This window comes from Euprymna scolopes, chromosome 7 (assembly GCF_053919585.1).
Source record: "Euprymna scolopes isolate OS-2025 chromosome 7, ASM5391958v1, whole genome shotgun sequence".
Taxonomy (NCBI): domain Eukaryota; kingdom Metazoa; phylum Mollusca; class Cephalopoda; order Sepiida; family Sepiolidae; genus Euprymna; species Euprymna scolopes.
In genome coordinates, this window is record NC_136488.1 from 155,607,992 (window position 1) to 155,627,569 (window position 19,578).

Consider the following 19,578-nt stretch of genomic DNA (forward strand, 5'->3'; position numbering starts at 1 on the left):
AAGAGTTGTTTAAAATTTGTTTTGATAAATATACAAACACACAAAAAAAAGTTGAGCAAAAGAAAAATTGTTTTGATGTGACCTTTTCAAAAGCAACTCATAAATAATTTTCATTGTTTTAATAATGTTTTGAAAATATACAGTACACACACAAACACACAGAGAAAAAGGAGGTCATTGTGTCATTGGGAAAAATTTGATCGAAATGTCTGTCTGCACAAATGTAAATATGATATTTGTTTTCAGCACCTCCGAACTTTTCATTGTTCTGAGGGAGATAACTGTCTTTTACTAGGAGATTCGTTCCGTAGAAGGAAAACATCGCTGCTCAGAAAGCGTAAAAAGTAAACACACAAGGAATGGGTCGCGTTTTTAGAATAAGTAAGTATATAGCATATATGCAGAAAATATAAGTTTAAGGATATGGTCATTTTTATTTTGTGGTTGGAGGAGATGTAGAACTGTTTGTGTTATAAAAAAACTATAAATATTTTAAAATAAAAATGGAATGGCCCGTAATTAAGCAAAGTAGAAGGAGAAAAAATCGTTGCTAGGAAAGCGTAAAAGGTAAACACAGTTAAATGTAATGTATTTTGTTTTCAGGGTATTTTTTGTGGGTGTGTGATTGTTTTGAAGAGTTAATGTGGACACATGTAAGTGTTAGTGTATCAGTACTAAAATTTCTGATAACGGGAGCTTTATATGGTTGTATTTGGATTAATTTATTTTTTAAGGGTTGTGTTGTATAGAGAGATCAGCTATATTTGTAAATGGCGAGCATGTTCGTTTATGTGTAAAGATTGTAATCCGGAATAATCGGTTTTTCAGGTCTTAGCCAATGGGAAATGAGAGAATTTCAGAATGAGAAATTGTTATTTTTGTCAAGGGAAATGGAAAGTTAATAATGTGTATATGAGTTTTGGATCCAATTACGAAGGGTGCAAGGTCAGTAATGTGTGATACAGCGTGTGGTGGTAGGGCATCAGAATTAGAGGGAAAAATACGAACTACTTCCTCTATAGATGTTGGTAATAGTTGTGATGTTTCTCCTAGGATGTAATGTAGGATTTTATTATAACGAATAGATGTGTCTAAAACGGCGTTTTAAAGTTACATAAGATGGTGGATAATAGTTAAGACATAATAAATTTATAAGTGACATTTAGTATTGCCAACCTACGGCAATTTAGTCCAGAGAGGAATATCTGCAATCATTTTATTATATCGAAGATATATATATACACTCCTGATCAAAAATTTAAGACCACTTGAAAATATTTAAAATGAATCCTTTTTTAAGGATAGATTTTAAACTCTTCCTACTTAAGGTTACCAGTACTACAACCTAAAACGTTATGGAAAAAAAGCTACATTCCGACTATTTAATTCACCCTTACAGGAGTGCATGTATATATAGTAGTGGTCTGGAAAGGCCACAGGGGAGAAAACCAAGCAAAATTCATCCCAAAGTAGCAAAACTGAGGCTGGCGTGCCAGGGCACTATATATACAAATGTAGGCAAATTTGGACATATTTTATTGAATTGAAAATATAGGTTCTTCTTTGCCAATTGTAATAAAATTTTAAGTATAGAATAGCATTATGTAAACTTTGTCAGTTACTTCTTTCAAACTTCTCAGCTTAACGTTCACAGGGATTAATTAATAGTAATTTAAGATATATTTACAAAAGTAAAAACAAAAATTCAATGTCGCACATTAAAAGGAACGTTCATTTTTTTCTATTTTTTTTTGTCAATATTTTGTAAAATGTATATATATTGTAAAATTTGTATATTTTAAAATTTATATACCCCATTTCACAGTCATAAAATGCTTCAGTCATTTGTTTCCTAATTTTGCATATGAATTATAAAATATCTGATATTTCCTCCAAAACATCTGGCCTTGATGGAGGGGAGATTAACACTTGCTAATATGATTTTAAATCATCTGAAATAATAAGGAGAGACTTAATTCCAAGCTCCCATTATATTATTTTGAATTTCTCTATATAATTCTTTTTTATACTTATATTAGATACATTTCTCATATTTAGAAACAGGATACGATTATGAATATCTCCAGTATCAAATAATCCTTATTCAAAATTATATAACTATTATTATAATTATTAACTTTATGTATGAAAACCAAAGCGGGGAGATATAACATATGAGAAATATTTATCATTGATATGTATTTGATATAAATATAAAAAAGAATAATATAAAGAAATTTAAAATAATATAATGGAAGTTTGGAATCAAGTCTCCCCTTGCTGTTACTTCAGATCATTTGAAATCATATGAGAAAGTTTTAGTCTCCCCTCCATTAAGGCCAGAGATTTGGGGGAAATTATATATATATATATATATATGTGTGTGTGTGTGTGTGTGTGTGTGTGTGTGTGTGTGTGTGTGTGTGTGTGTGTGTGGTATATTTGCTGATGACACCATGCTCTATAACAGGCACGAAGGGAAAAACGAATGAATACATATACAAGGAAATGGCAGAAACACTAGAGGAAGACCTCCAATCAGTAGTGGAATGGGGACAAAAATGGATGGTCACATTCAATATTGTCAAGACTAAACTTGTTTCCTTCAATAATTACAAGCTATAGCTAAAGATACATTACCTAAAAGTACTTCTTTCAAACTTCTCAGCTTAACGTTGACAGGGAACATGAGTCGGGATAGATACATTGAGAGCATTGCCAAGGCTGCTGTGAAGAAGGTGGGCTCTCTCTACTCTGCTAGAAAGTTATATACGCCTGAAAGTATCCTGTACCTCTATAAGACCACCATTCGCCCATGTATTCTACAACTACTTTCTACTGATGATGATAATGAAGCAGAATCAGCAGGATACACTTCAAGTTCTGTTGGGAGTTAAGAAGATCAAAGTGAAAGTAAAACTGCATCTTTTTCAAACCTGTTTGATGAATTAGCTTCAAATAAATCTACAGTAACAAATCAAAACTTAGAGCAGGTAGAGACGGAGTTAAACCTGGAGATTGCAACTGCATGCACAACAGAAATACAAGAATCACAATCTAAACGCAAAATGGTCGATTGGTTGTTTTGTTTTACGGCATATCAACCCTTTTCAGGTTATTTAATACCGAATCTAGTGATTTTGAAGAACGTTGGTTGGTTGGTTGTTTTTGTTTTACGGCATATCAACCTTTTTCAGATTATTTAATGCCGAATCTAGTTATTTTGAGGAAAGATTTTTAATGGAGTATATATTTTTTTTTTACGTCAGATTCTATTTAACCCATAGTTGGGACCCTAACAGGTACTACCACTCCGGGTCAGAGTGGACCTGGGAGCAATGGCAATTAAAGGGTGGCTCCACACTCCTTAAGGCCTAAACACAAAATGAATAAATCCGTTATTCATAAGTGAACAAAAGAACTTGATCATTATGTAGCTTTACCACTACTCATGGTGGAAAAAGATACAGGAGACCTTACTACTGTTGAGTCAACTGTCTTCCAAATATTTAAGCATAGCACTTTCATCCATGGAGAGTGAGAGACTCTTTAGTGCAAGTGGTAATATGTATGAATCTATGAGAAACAGCCTGTCATGAGAATGGGGAAACTGTACTGTTGCTACATTACAACTGCAACTTTAAATACTGAAGAGACTATGAGACAGGCAGCAAGAATATTACTTTTTTCCATAGCTACCAACGTAATAAATGTGTTGAGATTAAAGCTGCTTTCAGGACTGCCAGCAACCACTGTAAAAGAGTAATAAAAAATGCAAGAGAGCTATATGCTCAGTCCGTTAGGTCCAGGGTGGCTGAGCAGCGGCTTGGTTCCCACCAGTTTTGGCAAATAGCAAACAGGATCCTGAACAGAAGTGTGCTTTCTATCCCAACCATCATCAATGGACCTCAGGTCATCTCCTGGGCATCAGACAAGGTCAAACTATTTGCCAAGAATTTGCAGCTAATTCTGCCCTATGCGACGAAGGTCATCAACTCCCTGTATTTCTTTCTATAACAGACAACACGCTATGCAACATACAAATATCTGTGTGTGAGGTCGCTAAGCTAATCAAGAACCTTGATTCCAGTAAAGCAACTGGCACTGACGGCATTCCAATTATAGTGCTGAAAAAGCTTCAACCAGAACTTGCCCCATACTTACAAAACTGTTTAAGCGTTGCCTTAAGGAGAAGTGCTTTCTGACTCCCTGGAAAACCTCATCAGTATGCCCTGTATTTAAGAATTCAGGTGATAAGTCATCTCCCTCTCAGTACAGACCAATAAGTCTCCTGTGTGTTATGAGTAAGTTGCTGGAATCCATATTAAATAGAGAAATAGTCAACCACCTCAGCAGAAATAACCTTCTTAGTGACACACAATATGGTTTCCGTTCTGCAAGATCTACCGCAGATGTGCTAACAGTTATATCTCACAGGATTAGTGAATCTCTTGACAAAGGCTTCCTTTCCAGGGCAATTACTCTTGACATATCAAAGGCCTTCGACAAGGTATGGCATAAGGGCCTACTTCACAAGATTTCCAGCTACGGTATAACTGGAAATGTTTTCTCAATTATTAAATCACTTCTCTCTGATAGGCTCATAAGAGTAGTGGTTGATGGGCAGAAATCAGAGGCCCACAGTATTAATGCTGGAGTCCCTCAGGGGTCCATCCTGGGCCCAACTCTCTTCCTGATCTACATCAATGATCTCCCAAAACACATACTTAAATCATTCTGTTGACATCTATGCTGATGACACGACCATCTATGGCAACACATCAAAGGCTGTAAATGACAAAGTTCTCTGAATCTCTCTCCTCTGATCTTGAGCGCTTGGTACAGTGAGGGAAGAGATGGCTGGTTACTTTTGATGCATTTAAAACCAAGCTCCTATCTTTACATCATCAACGCTCTGATCCATATCTGGCATCAATTGAAATAGATGGCTCTTGTCTTGGGGAGGCTCTATGTTTTGACAAGTTTCTGGGTTTGACCTTTGCTTCTGATCTGAAATGGAACATGTATATCAAGTTTGTTCCCAGGGCTGCTGGGAAAATGGTGAGATCCTTCTACTGCTCCAGAAGATATCTCACTGCTAATGCAATTCTCTATCTGTATAAAAGCCAAGTACGTCAAAGGATGGAGTACTGCTGCCACATCTGGGCAGGAGCTGCTAAATGCAGCCTATCCTGCCTTGGCAGAATGCAAGGTAGACTTTGTGGCTTAGTGGGGGATGCCCTTTTCTCTTCCCTACGACCTCTCTTCCACAGAAGAGACGTTGTGGGCCTGTCCTTGTTTTATCATTATTTTCATGGCAAGTGCTCGTCTGAGCTCTAATCTCTGGTCCCCCCTCGCCAATCTTTCATGATAAACACCCGTCCGTCTAGCTGAAATTACTGTCAATAATTTTCTCCACTCCTTATCTGTGCCTAAATCAAAACAAAGTCTCTTGGGAAGGAACAGGTGGTGTGGTAAAAACAGATAATACACTTTGATCTTAACGATCGGTGACAAAGTTATTCATCCGCTCCCCACTGGAGCAAGGTTAGACATACATTGATTTTAACACAAAGGGAATTCAATTCCCCTAAATTGGATGCACTTTGAATGATGATAAAATTGCTGTGATTCGATTCGTTGGTATTCTTTAATAGAGCTACCTCAAACTACCAGCAATTAATTAATCCTCCTTCCCAAAGGAGAAGGTAATGCCTCGAAGTGTTGGATATCTAGGTTGTATGTATGGAGAAATCATTTTAACAAAAGCATACACCTGGCAACAAATTCAAGAAACAACAAAATAATTATCAAATGTACCAAAAGATCATTTGAATAAAACTTATGAACCTGACACAAGCACTGGCTGTGAAGAAACAAAAAACTTGATCAATTGTCAAAATGAAGATAAGTTAAAAAAAAATGATGTTTGAAGAGTTATTTTTTGGCAAACAGTTACACAGGTGTAATCAAAATCATGTCAAGCCAGTGAAATGACGATAGGCGAAAAAAAAAAAAAGAAAGAAAGAAAACGCCCTTGGGATCTGGTTAAAATAACAATACTACCCCAAAAGGAGCATTTCAGGATGTCACAAATGGTTATATAATAACAATTGAAAAGAATATCGTGGCTGGTTGATGATTTGGGCTGAAAAGAATCAACCAGTCAAATTCTCGTATGTGCGTCGGTCTCTTGACAACCAACCAATCAACCATAACCGTCACTGATAATAAAGATATACTGTTATATTTTCAAATATCAGTTATTCTTTCAAACACAGCAAAAATACAACAGAAAGATGTCCTCTTTGGACAAAACAGAACAATCATTCCAAGCAATGGGCCAGACTCTTAGCAAGCCATTTCGAGGAAGGGAGATAAATATTATGTAGGGTTTATCTCCAAGGTGAGAAGGTGTGACACAAGGTAGGAACTGCATGATTTGAACAGCTCTAGATGAAAAACAAATCCCTGGCCAGCTCCACTGGCATTCCCGTGTAGGGATACATCAGGCAATTAGCAATAAGCTAACCTCTTCTCAAAGGGCAAGAAGGCAAAGGCTGAGAGAGTCGACCTTCTAGCACTGCACATAACCATACCTTAACCACACAAGTCATCCACACAATAACCTAGACTCTGGCCGAAGGGAAACCATAGCTGAACCGATATGGTTTGTTATGTTCGTTAGCTACTGAAGTTATGCTTAAGAAAAATTCATATCAAAGAACCCACTGTTGATTTGATATGTCTGGCTTTACTGCTTGTGCAGTGATAATGGCTTGAATTTAAGTTTAAAATGGAAAAAAACAAGTATCATAGTGCAATTGTGCTCTAAACAGAAACATTCATTTCGATGTGCGCACGTCATATCAAAGAACCTCCTGTTGATTTCAGCTTGTGTGGTAATAAAACTTTTCAAATACACTTGTGATGTTAGGTTGTGTAAGGTGTTAACTTTTATGAAAATTGCCTCTTCCTTCTTTCATCAGATTATTTCAATTATCAATTATCCATACTTATCAAAGACATTCCTATACAAAACCTATTTAATAACTAACTTCACCCGCCCATGTGATCATCTACTATGCCCATAACTACCGTTTACTTTATCCAGCTGTTGACTTATATCGCTGGTCTAGTCGATGACTCGATAAGTTGCTTCTACTGATGTTTCTGCGATTTTGCCTAACTTCAATTGTTTAGCCATTGTCTCTATCAGCCAGACAACAGTTAACTCTACAGCTGCGTCCTGGTCATTATATAAAGTACTTTTGTGTGAAATTTCATAAAAATCGGCCCAGCCGTTTTAGAGTCCATAAGAAACGAACTCATACGCACAAATACACACACAGACACAAACACAGATGACATTCCTTTTATATAATAGTAGAAATAAAGCCGATTAATTTCGATTATCTCACATCTCTGCAGGAGAAGTGAAGGTCATGCCGACTAATGGAGTGGCGATTGTAAACGATCTTTCATTCACAGAATCTTTTGCAAAAAAAAAAAAAAAAAGAAAAAAAAAAATAGAGCAATATTTTAGGTTTCACTTCAAATAAACAGAAATGGTTGTTTGGCTGGTAGAGACAATAGCAGGGAGACTCAACGTTGCCTGGAATTGGATGAGGATAAAAAAATATTCTATCAATTATATTTATTACTATTGAAATCTGTAAAATCACCCATTTTTCAATCAAATCGATTGATCGCCTGCTTTAGTTAGGGACCCACAGCTGTTCACCATGTTGAAGCTTCACATGCCTCTTTGCAGTGATTTAGTCCACGATACATTGTAGTATATATTTCACTGTAAAGAACCTACTGTTGGTTTTATGTAAAATTATTTTTGATATACAATGGCTTGAATTAAAGTTTAAAATGCAAGTCAAGTATCATGTTTCAATTGTGCTCTAAACAGAAACATTAATTTTAAACGCACCCTTGTCTTATTAAAGAAGAAACTGTTCATTTTCTACTTCTGCTTATGCGGTGTGATGTTAGGCTGTATAAGGATGTTAATTTTGGTCAAAATCGGACTGTTCCTTCTTTAATCAGATTTTTTTTGATTATCGATACTTATCAGAGCCATTCCGATACAAAACCTATCTAAAGACACATCCAGACACATAAAGGGAGTTAAAAAAAAATCGGCCCAACTGTTTCCGAGTCTATGGGGAACTCTTTTTCACACACACGTATGCGCGTACACACACACACACACACATACACACACACACACACACACACACTCACACGCACACGCAGATAAAATACATTTGGTAAATTTTTACGACGTGCCTCAGCATATAAACACCCCAACCTCCCCATATTAAGAACGGCTTTCGAAATAAACACCCCAACCTCAACAGCCGTTCTTAACATGGGGAGGTTGGGTGTGTTTATTCCGAAAGCCGTCTTAACATGGGGTGGTTGGAGATGTTTATACTACGCTGGGGTAGGTCGTAAAAAATACCATACATTTTATATAATAGATAGATAGATAGATAGATAGATAGAATGAAACGATAGCACACATATGAGTATTAATCACTAAAGTTCACGTTACATCTTTGTGATGACGTCATGACTTAGAAAACCAAAGTATCGTAAATTTTCCCCAACAATGACGAAGCAGTATTCATAGTGTTTATCTTTTTGTTGTTGCTGATATGACTTTTGGGCTAACCAAAAGGCTCATTGTTTATAGATTACTATTATATCTATTACGTATAAAATAAGTGTGTCATGCCTACAAGTCAAACATGGTGGTAGGAATGTCATGATCCGAGGCTGCATGAGTGCTGCAGGTATTGGAGAGTTACATTTCATTGAGGGAAACATGACCTCCAACATGTACTGTCAAATACTGCAGCAGAGCATGATCCCCTCCCTCCAGAAACTGAGTCGCAGAGCAGTGTTCCAGCATGACAATGACCCAAAACACACATCCAAGACAACCACTGCTTTACTGATGAGGCTGAGGGTAAAGGTAATAGATTGGGCAAGCATGTCTCCAGACTTGAACCCAGTAGAACATCTTTGGGACATCCTCAAGCAGAAAGTGGAGGTGCGCAAAGTCTCAAATATCCGCCAGATCCGCGACGTCGTAATTGGAGAATGGAAGAGCATTCCAGTGACTACATGTAAAGCTCTGGTAAACTCCATGCCTGGGAGAGTAAAAGCAGTTTTGGATAATGATGGTGGTCACACAAAATATTGAGAGTTGACATGTTGTATGTTAATATTGACAACTTTTCATAAGGGATATACTCACTTTTGTTGCCAGGGATTTAGCTTTTATAATGACTATATTTTGAGTTATTTTGAGGAGAAAATAAATTAACTCTGTTATATATGCTGCAGACAGACTACTTTTCATTGCACCAAAAAAATCATTGTCCCATGGAGGGATATACTTAAATATTTGGAGAAATGTGAAGGGTTACTCACTTTTGTGATACACTATATATATATATATATATATATATATATATATATATATATATATATATATATATATATATAGAGAGAGAGAGAGAGAGAGAGAGAGAGAGAGAGAGAGAAGAAAGATATGTGTGTGTGTGTGCGTGCGTGTGTGTGTGTGTGTGTGTGTGTGTGTGTGTGTGTGTGTGCGTGTGTGTGTGTTTATGAATTACGGAACTAAGCCATATTTTACCATGTCGTATTTTGTGCTTTTAAAATATATAGAAAAATGCTTTAGGAAAGCAAATGTCGATTAATTCACATTTTGTATAATAATGGATACTAACTTGCCCTACCACCCTGATTGGCAAGGGGGGATCGATTTTCTACTTTTTATTTTGTATTTTTGGATTAGTCCATTGTATGCAGAGGGTCACCTCATTTATCGCCCGATAGACGTATTTGGTAAGGTTTCCTCTCTTCAACTCAATATTTTTTAAATTGTCACCCACTCATTTTGCTAACGAGTTTTGACGTTGTTTGACTTGGATGAATGTACGAGAATCGGCATATTTAACTTGATATAGCTTTAACAAACAAACAAAAGTTAAGTTGCAAATCTTTGTTTTTCTCTAATGAAACCAGACTTACAGGATTTGCTAAGTTGCTGTTTCATTTAACTACGTATTTTTTTTGTTTTGTTTTGTTTTTGGTACACGCGTATTCAAGCAGCCGTCGTTAAAGTGCTGAAAACGTTCCAAGACCGGGAGATAGTAAAAATCCTTCTTCGGGGGCTTTTTTTCAGTGACATAAAACTGGACTCTTGTGTGGATTTTATTCGTACCAAAACTGGCTTCGAAATCTAGTAGTTGATGTCCTTTTCTCCTCCTTCCAACCTTTTTCTCAAAGAAGAGACATTGCGAGTCTATCTCTGTTCTATCATTATTTTCATTGTAAGTGCTCGACTGAGCTTCAATACAAGCCTTTCACAACAAGCACTCGTCTATCTACAACCACTGTCAACAAATTCCCCCACTCTCTATCTGTGCCTAAATCTAAACACAAATTCCATGAACAAAGCTTATTTCCTTGATTTGCCAGCCTGTGGAACTCTGTATTGCGGGGCTGCTTTCCAACTGACTACAAAATGGTTGCCTTCAATTTCAATATAAAAAAGTTTTTGTAAAAATAATCAAATTCTATCCAACTTCCACCATTAACTATTATCATGGTGTGTTGTCTCAACGGCCACTTGACACTCTTTAACCCTTATCCTCGAGTGGCCTCCAGGCTTTGATAAACGATGACTTCCTTGTAAAAATATATCTAAAACAATGATGTTTACAAACTAACCGGAAGTAATCGACTGGGTGATTATTTTATTATAATGAAGATTTCTCTTTGTAAAACGGGAATATTTTATTTCTTTACGTTAGTTTTTAGTGCCGCTGCTTTCTTCTGGTAGTGTATTATGGCGATAGTAATGTCAAGAACAGCATTAAATATTAATACACATGTAGTTAAATTGGCGAATCAATCAAAAGAATGAAGAAAGACATAAATATGATGAGTGGGTCACCAGTTAATAAGTGCTAACAACAAGAATTTTGGAATCAAAGCGAGAGTTAACGAAAACATATTTATATCAATAATTTTACACCGATGTAAAATATACTGTTTTAGGGACTTACTCATTCGCTTGTAATGGACTATTCTAATCATTATAAAAATCCAGCGTCTAATGTATATCATAATTAGTATAATTATGTATATCATAATTATTTATGATTATAAATATTTAACTTTAGAGTTGTTATTTTTTCTCAAGTACTGTAAAAATGCACGTTAAATGTGCAGATATTTACTACAGTGTAAAAACGAACTTGTGGGGGAATAATCTATACATTTTTAGTTTTACTACTACTACTACTACTACTACTACTACTACTACTACTACTAATAATAATAATAATGATAAACATTTATTTTTTGAACATTACTATCAACAGTCGAAAAAAAATTTTTTTAAAACAAAATCAAATAAAAGTGATAATTAAAAGAATCGGTTTATAACATCAGAAAGTAAGCACAAATTTTTCTGATGCTGATTCTGATACCCCCTCCCCCTCCTCCCCCCCCAAAATTCTGATTTTATTTTCCTATTCCCGATTTTGATTAATCGTCTCAACACTAATACCTAGTAAAGGAGGATAAATTGAGCAGACTTCTTGTTTTATATTAAACTAGCCTAGGTGCCCGGCGACCGGGGTGTTTGGAGGTGTGGTAATAGGCAGGTAGGCTCGAATCCGTACTGCAAACGAGGAGAAGAAAGTGAAAAAAAAACATAACGTCTTTGCTGTTGCGTCCATCACCAAACCGTAAGTGGTGAAGGTTTAAATTAAGGCTAGTCAATCGAAAAGAAGGGATGTCTTTCGAAAATATCGGCGAAAACAGCGACCCCTCTCTGTAGAAAAGTGCTCAGCTGAAGGTGAAGGAATTAATGTTTTTAGCTAATTTTTTTAATATTTGTCGCCCGAAGGATCAAGCTTCAAAATGACACTGATCTCGTGAAAATCCGTCGCCTTTGTCAAAAGTTTTAGGCAGACATACATACATACATACATACATACATACATACATACATACATACAAACATACATATACATTTAAACAGACAGGTGAGATCTATATTAACTGAAGTAACTGAAACAAATATATTATTGTTATGAAGACTTACCCATTCACTCATAATGGAGTTACTCATTATAAAACTCCAGAGTTTACTACTCTCATGGGGAATTATCGCGATCCAACATGAGACTACAGACTTTCTAACTAACAGTCAGAAAATGCCGACAAACTTTTTTTTATATTCACTTTCCTGTACAATATATTCTTTTCTACCTAAACCCGTAATTCGAGTTTTTCTTTATTACCCTTTCCTAGAGCCATATATATTTTAAAAGATCAAAGTTTGTGGAAAAGTTATAAAGTTATTGAATAAGAAGTAAACAAAGCGTAAAAAAATTCGTTTCAAAGTTCCGGTGTGTGTGTGTGTGTGTGTGTGTGTGTGTGTGTGTGTGTGTGTGTGTGTGTGTGTGTGTGTTTTTTTTTTTTTTTTTTTTTTTTACCTTCAAGGTGAATAAGTTCACTGAAGAAATATCAGTAGGCTTAAAGTTTTATATTAGGTTGATTAGAAAGTTCCTGCGGATTTTTTATTTTTGATTTCAAATGATATATTTTCAAATAAATTTTCGTTATAATACCTTTACTTTATATATCATTTTAAAAGACGTTTTTCGCTCTATCTCATTGTTTAAATTATAATAGTATTAAAAAAAATTGTGCCTTCTTTTCAGAACTTTAAATAATATAAAATGGAAAAAAGCAAATTCGCACACTTTCCTTATTTGAATTCAAGCTAGGCAAAAAAAAAAAAAGAAAAAAAAAGCTGCTGAAACAGCCTACCATATATACGAAGCGTTTGGCAGAGGAAACACTACTGAAAGCACAGCACAATGGTGGTTTAAGAATTTTCGTGGTGGCGACGAGAATCTTGAAAATTATGAGCCGAGTGGTCGGTCATTGGATGTTCACAATGATCAATTAGGAGTGTTAATTGAAGCCAATCCACATACAACTGTTCAAGAACTTCTTTCTGAATTAGTCGTAACGTATACGACAATTTCCAACGACTTGAGAGAGATTAGAAAGATAAAAAAAAAAAGACTTGATAAATTATGAAGTGTCATCTTCCCTTCTTTTACGCTACAAGAATGACCCGTTTCTCGACCGGGTTGTGACTTGCGATTAAAAGTGTGTTCTTTAGGACAACCGGCAACGCTCAGCCTACAGTGGTTAGACGCCGACGAAACTCTACGACACTTCCAGAACCAACAGTTTCACCAAAAGAAGCACATGCTGACTGTTTAGTAGTCTGTGACCGGTCTCATCGATTGCAGTCATTTGAATACGTTCATCTTAATTTAAAAGTTAAATACCGGAAGAACTTTCTTGTCAGGCTGCTATTTAGATAAAATTTACTGGACACAGCGACAGCAGATAGAAAGAGTGGACGTGAGAAAAAAAGAAGCGTGGATTATTGAGACAGAGAGAGTAAAGGAGAGAGAATAAGTGGGTAAAGAGGGGAAGAAAGAGAGAAAAAGGAAAATGATGTTTAATTATCTTCCGTTCAGAAAATGTCTGCCTTTCTTTGTTTTTGCTAGTTTGGAATGTGGTCTGCGTTCGCGCAGGGATTATATAAAAAGGAAATATGTCACAAACCCACAGTTTTTATTTCCTTCTTCCTCGCTGTGACGTCACCTCGCACACGGCTCGGTCATTTGCATACGTTAGCTGTTGCTACTGTCATACGCGCGTCCCCGCATTGTAACAAACTTACCGGAAATAAAAACGAACCATTAAATAAAATGACACTGTAATAAGACTTTGAAATTGCTGCTGGTGATGATGATGCGGGTGGGGGAATTACCTCATTTAGTGCTGCGAATCAATCATTCTTTCCTTTATTTATATAATTGTTATTATTTTTTTTATTATTCATTAATTTATTTCTTCTAATCTGAATTCTGAACCTTAGGAGCAAGTGTTTAGCCGGGCATTGAATCATGATTAATATCATGATTAAAATCTAACGAGAAAAAAAGTAACAAATTAGGGGCGTTCCGTGGTTAATTAAGAAAATGTTTCAATGTGTAAAAAGTCTGCGTCCGCTTTCGGGTTAAGGTTTCTTTGCTATAACACCGTCATGAATTAAGTTTCTTTTTTCTTTCTTTTTTCTTTTCTTTTGATAAACCATTTGGAGGTGGGATGGATCAATGGCCGTTTGTTTTTAGAATATGGGTGCATTTCGATGGAAAACAAATATTTTGTTAGAAATACAGGGCATACATTGTAAATATGAACCCTGTAACAAGATGTCAGGAATTCAATGATGCATTTCTGCGTCTGACGCACGTCCATGACATGGGTTGCTTTCTTATAGGCCCACACCATCAATATCTGCAACAGAGAGATGAAACTTTCAGGTTATGAATGCATATATTCTGTCATCATGACAATGCAATTTGCAATCCTCTCTTATCCATTCGGGCGGAATAAAAAGAATAGGAGGCATTACTTCTGGATCGCCCCTCGTATGACATGAATGGATAAATAAAACCCCAAAATTTTTAATTTTTCTTATTTTGTTTCATAAAGCATTGAAACTTTAAAATAGTGAAATTTTGTGTTATTGTATTTTATCATCACACGACAATACTCGTTATCATATTGTGTCGTTAATAACATTTAACATTTATACACAAAAAACTATTTGGCTTTATCAAAATCTACCGATATTCTCTAAGTCTATGAGTCAAAGAGACCCAATTGGCTTACACAAAAAATAAGGAACTTTCTTTTTGGCAATTGTTTTTTTATTTTTCAAAGGAGTCACCACTTATCAAGGCCCGGAGGCCACTCGAGGATAAGGGTTAATTAATGTACAGTAGTCAATGGTTAAATATCGTAGAAATCGTTAGTAGTGGAAATTTGGTAAATTGGATTACTTAACTTGTTTACGTTGGACTTGAAGACGACCATATTGTAGTCAGCTGGAAAGCGGGGAAACGGAAAAGAGTTCCATAGGTGAGCAGTTCTAAGAAAGAAGCTTTGTTCATGGAATCTACGTTTAGGTTTAGGCACATATAGAAAGTGGGGGACATTATTGATAGTGGTTTCAGTTAGACGAGTGCTTTTCATGAAAGTTTGGCGAGTTGGGACCATAGATTGAAACTCAGATGAGCACTTGCCATGAAAATAATGATAAAATAGAGATAGTCTCTTCTGTGGGAAAGAGGTTGTAGGGAAGAGAAAAGGGCATCTCTACTAGGCTATGAAGTCTATTTTGAACTTTATCAAGGCAGAATAAGTGGCTTTTAGCAACTACTGTCCAAATGTGGCAACAGTACTCCATCCTTGAATGTACCTGACTCTTATGCAGGTAAAGAATTGCATCAGCAGCGAGATATCTACTGGAACGATAGAAGGATTCTACCGTTTTCCCAGCGACCTTGGCAATGAATTTGATGTACGTGTTCCATTTCAGACCAGGAGTAAAGGTCAGACCTAGAAGCTTGTCAAAACATGGAGCCTCCCCAAGACGAGGGTCATTCATTTCAATTGATGCCAAACAGGTATCCGAGCATTGATGATGCAAAGATAGAAACTTGGTTTTAGAGGCATTAAAATTAGTCAGTCACCTCTTTCCCCATTGTATCACATGCTCAAGATCAGAGGGAAGAGAATCAGAGAGAACTTAGTCATTTACGGCCTTTAAAGTGTTGCCATAGATGGTAGTGTCGTCAGCATAAATGTCTACGAATGATAAAAAAAAAAACGCCCAAAATTACCTTTGTCATAGACCCTGTTAAATCAATAAAAAAACAAACTTAAAAAAAGTAAAAAAGATAAATATCATGAGTAACCTTATTAACAATGTGTTTAAGGTACGAAAAATGTCAAATATATAAGAAATAAATGTTAGCAAATTCAAGATAAGTTACTCTTCTACCTATCTGGAAAAGGTTTTAGCGGTTTTACTCACTTTAAAATCCGTAATCGGTTCGAAAAACATATAGTATCTAGCATTAGGCGTGAACAAGTAAAATGGCCGCGATGTGACACCTAAATATGTAATGGTTTGATAATAACTTAAAAAAATACTGTTAGAAACCCACCCGATATATATTACCGTGGTGGGCTTCTAACAGTATACAATTTCATGTCATACTCGGTACAAATCTACGTGAGGATCTAGGACTAATAGCAAATAAGAGCAGATGGTATTTAATTCATAGATGGGACTCTGGCAGTTATTATCTTTCCAGGTTGGAATATTCATAACAAAGGGATGAACTCCACACTTCCGAAATCTCTCAAAGTGAGAGACCTCATTCTCAGATATACTTGTGATACCTATAACCTATTTTTTTTTTTCAAAGTCTTAATCAAAAAGAGTAAAGACGTATTTGTGCTTTGGTGATTGTGGCAAGCCTCCAAACAAAAGACAAGTTTATTTTCCCGCGTGTTAAGAAATGTGATATAAAGCGTGAAGGGCTTATGTAAATGGTAATACTTGCCGCCCTATCACATTCCGAAAGCGTATGTAAGCATGAAACATGCTCCAAACTCAAAGATTGTTCTAATGTCGTTATCAAACTCTACACGTAATCAGATTACAATCATTGTGGCCTCAGTAATATCCATGATAATTTTCATTTTGTGTCCTGTTCAAAACCAACAAGTGTTCGATATTTGTACAGGCCGTAGTGATTCGTCTAACTGGAATATCAGGGTTCTCATCCATTTTATTATCATTATTCATGGAGATCGTTCCAGACAAGGCATGAAGCCACTTGATGTAAGAAGATGAAAATAATAATAAATACCACTTCAAATTCCCCCCCCCCCAAAAAAAAAAAAAAAAATCAGCCAAGGATAGGCGTTAGCTGGATAAATTTTGACCCAGAAAATGTTGGTGACTATGTAAAAAAAATAAAAATAAAATAAATAAAATTATCGAGCATAAAAATAAAGTAAATAAAATTATCGAGCAGAAAAGGTCGCTCGTTTTAATGGCACCACTCTCGTCTTCGTAGGTCTTCAACTTTTTTAGTTTTACCTTTAGAACTAGAATAGTTATTTCCAGTTTCAATTCCTAAGGATATTGTCGAGGGATTTATAAAATTGGTCCAAAGGTGACTGTATTTTCATTTCCGAAAGGTAAGGAATAATTTTACACTAGCTGAAGTACCCGGCGTTGCCAGGTTGTATTTTATATATTTGAATATTCTGTCCTCATATATAATTATCAAATTGATTCAACGAAGAATAAATTCACTATGGCTTCTTTTTCCATATCCCCCATGAAGTAGTTGTGTGTTTTATTTTATGGAGGTCTCGCCAGTCCCTAATTCTCTGTTCTAGTTTAATCTTTTATTTTCTAGTCCTTTTTTCCAAAAATGATTTAAGAATTGCAATTATTATTTTATATCTTAGTGCATATCTGAAAACTCTTAAATCTTTTTTGTTTTAACTATTTAATGTACAATATATATAAAGATGACATTACTAATCTATTCTGTTAATGAAATGATTTAAAATTTAGTTTCAAGTAGTACATATCTAAACACTGGTAAATATATCTGTAGCTTTAATTTTGAAGAGCCTTTACATAAGTAACATTTTGGGTGTAACCTCTAACAGGTGTGTAAATATTTTCAGGACTTATAATACGTGAGCAAGAAACATACAACTGGCCATGAGAAAAGTAAGGTGTCTGGAGTTTAAGTCCAACAACTTTGAGGCTTTGTCCTTGAGTTTTATTTATAGACATAGCTAAATTTTTTTATTGGAAATTGTTAACGCTTGAACTGAAATGGCATGTCAAAAGGAATAAGAGTAATCTTAACACAGTTTCACCTTCAAAATGTCCAGTTATTATAATGGCCTCCAGAACTTTCAAAGATTGTATTGTTAACTGTTTAAAAAAAAAAATTTTATTCAATTTTCACCCCAAATAAGGCACAGTGCAACTTTGAAGTAGGGAGCTACTATCGAGGACATAAGTTGCAGGGGGTATTATGAACGGAGATAAGTAGCAAGATGTCTGTTCACATTACACTTGAACTTCTGCATGTCAGTACAGTTGGGAAAGCAGAGTCCCGGAAAGGAGTTCCAAAGTCTAGCAGTTCTGGGGAAGAAAGTATTGGAGTAGAAGGCCTTCTTACACCTAGGGATCTCTACTGTGAAGGGGTGGGATTTAGTTGCCTGTCGGGTTTGTTGGGGGTATTCACGTCTAGGAGGTACAAGTGCTTGTAGTTCGCAGGAGCATTCACCATTAAAATACTTGTAAAACAGGCACAGAGATGCAACATTGCGGCGATGGGACAGAGGCTGATGCCTATATAACAGTTCAGGACCTATCAGGCTGGCGACTCTCTTTTGAACCCTGTCCAGGAGTGAGAGACAAGTAGCAGATGCACCAGCCCAAATGTGACAACAGTACTCCATACATGGGCGAATGGTGGCCTTATAGAAGTACAGGATACTTTCAGGCGTAAGTAGTTTTCTAGCAAGTAGTTTTGGCAATGCTCTCAATGTATCTATTCCAGTTCATGTTCCCTGTAAACGTTAGGCCGAGAAGTTTAAAGAAAGTACTTTCGGGTAATGTGTTCTTGGCCATTACTATTGGTGGTAGAGAAGGTTTCTTGCGTGCCATTATACAGTTTAGGTAGAGCAAGATTTCTTAATAATATGACTGGAGTTTATTTCCTTCAGTATCATGTGATGATGTGGCATTCCAGGCTGGTTGTAGTAAATTCTACAGGAAATTCTACTACCTGATCTTTATTAATGACACAATCAATGGATTGATAACTCTTGCAAAAGATTATAATTGACCATATCAAAATCATCATTTCTAGGGGCTAATATTGCTCTTCCACGAAGCCATCTAACATTGTGTAAATTTTTAGCAATATCTGGAAAAACCTTAGTCATCAGGTCAATAATTGAATTTATCGTCTGGCCACATGGTAATTTGTGCAATTGAAAATCTCTATTCAATTTTATTAAACTAATTCCAATGAAAAGGAGGCGATTTGAGAAAAGTGCTGCAAACATATCAAATATGTCTTCATAATAATATTCTCCAACCTGAAACCCCAAAACGTGGTTACTACTCAGTATTGCAGACGGATTTTCATATTACATTTTAAATAGAAAGAACGAAATCGGGACCGAATCAAACGTTCGGTTCCCAAAGACAGCAGCATTTTGTTTGATAGATAAACCACTTATTGCAGACTAACGTTTTGTTAGACCTTTACCATTCTAAGGATAACTTATAGTGATATCATTAATAATGTGAAGTTCTGGTGCAGGATGATTTCGGAATACATTGTACAAAGAATAGAATTATACTAACAATATTGTAATGACTTGGCAACTGCCGCTTGGCACTTTTACCGGGGGGGGGGTGAATATAAACTTTATAAAGTTTTTTTTTTTTTTTTAGCAAATTCAAATTTTATTGAATTTCGTTTAAAAATAATGGGAAAAAGAAATCTGTTTATGTTTGAATGATCG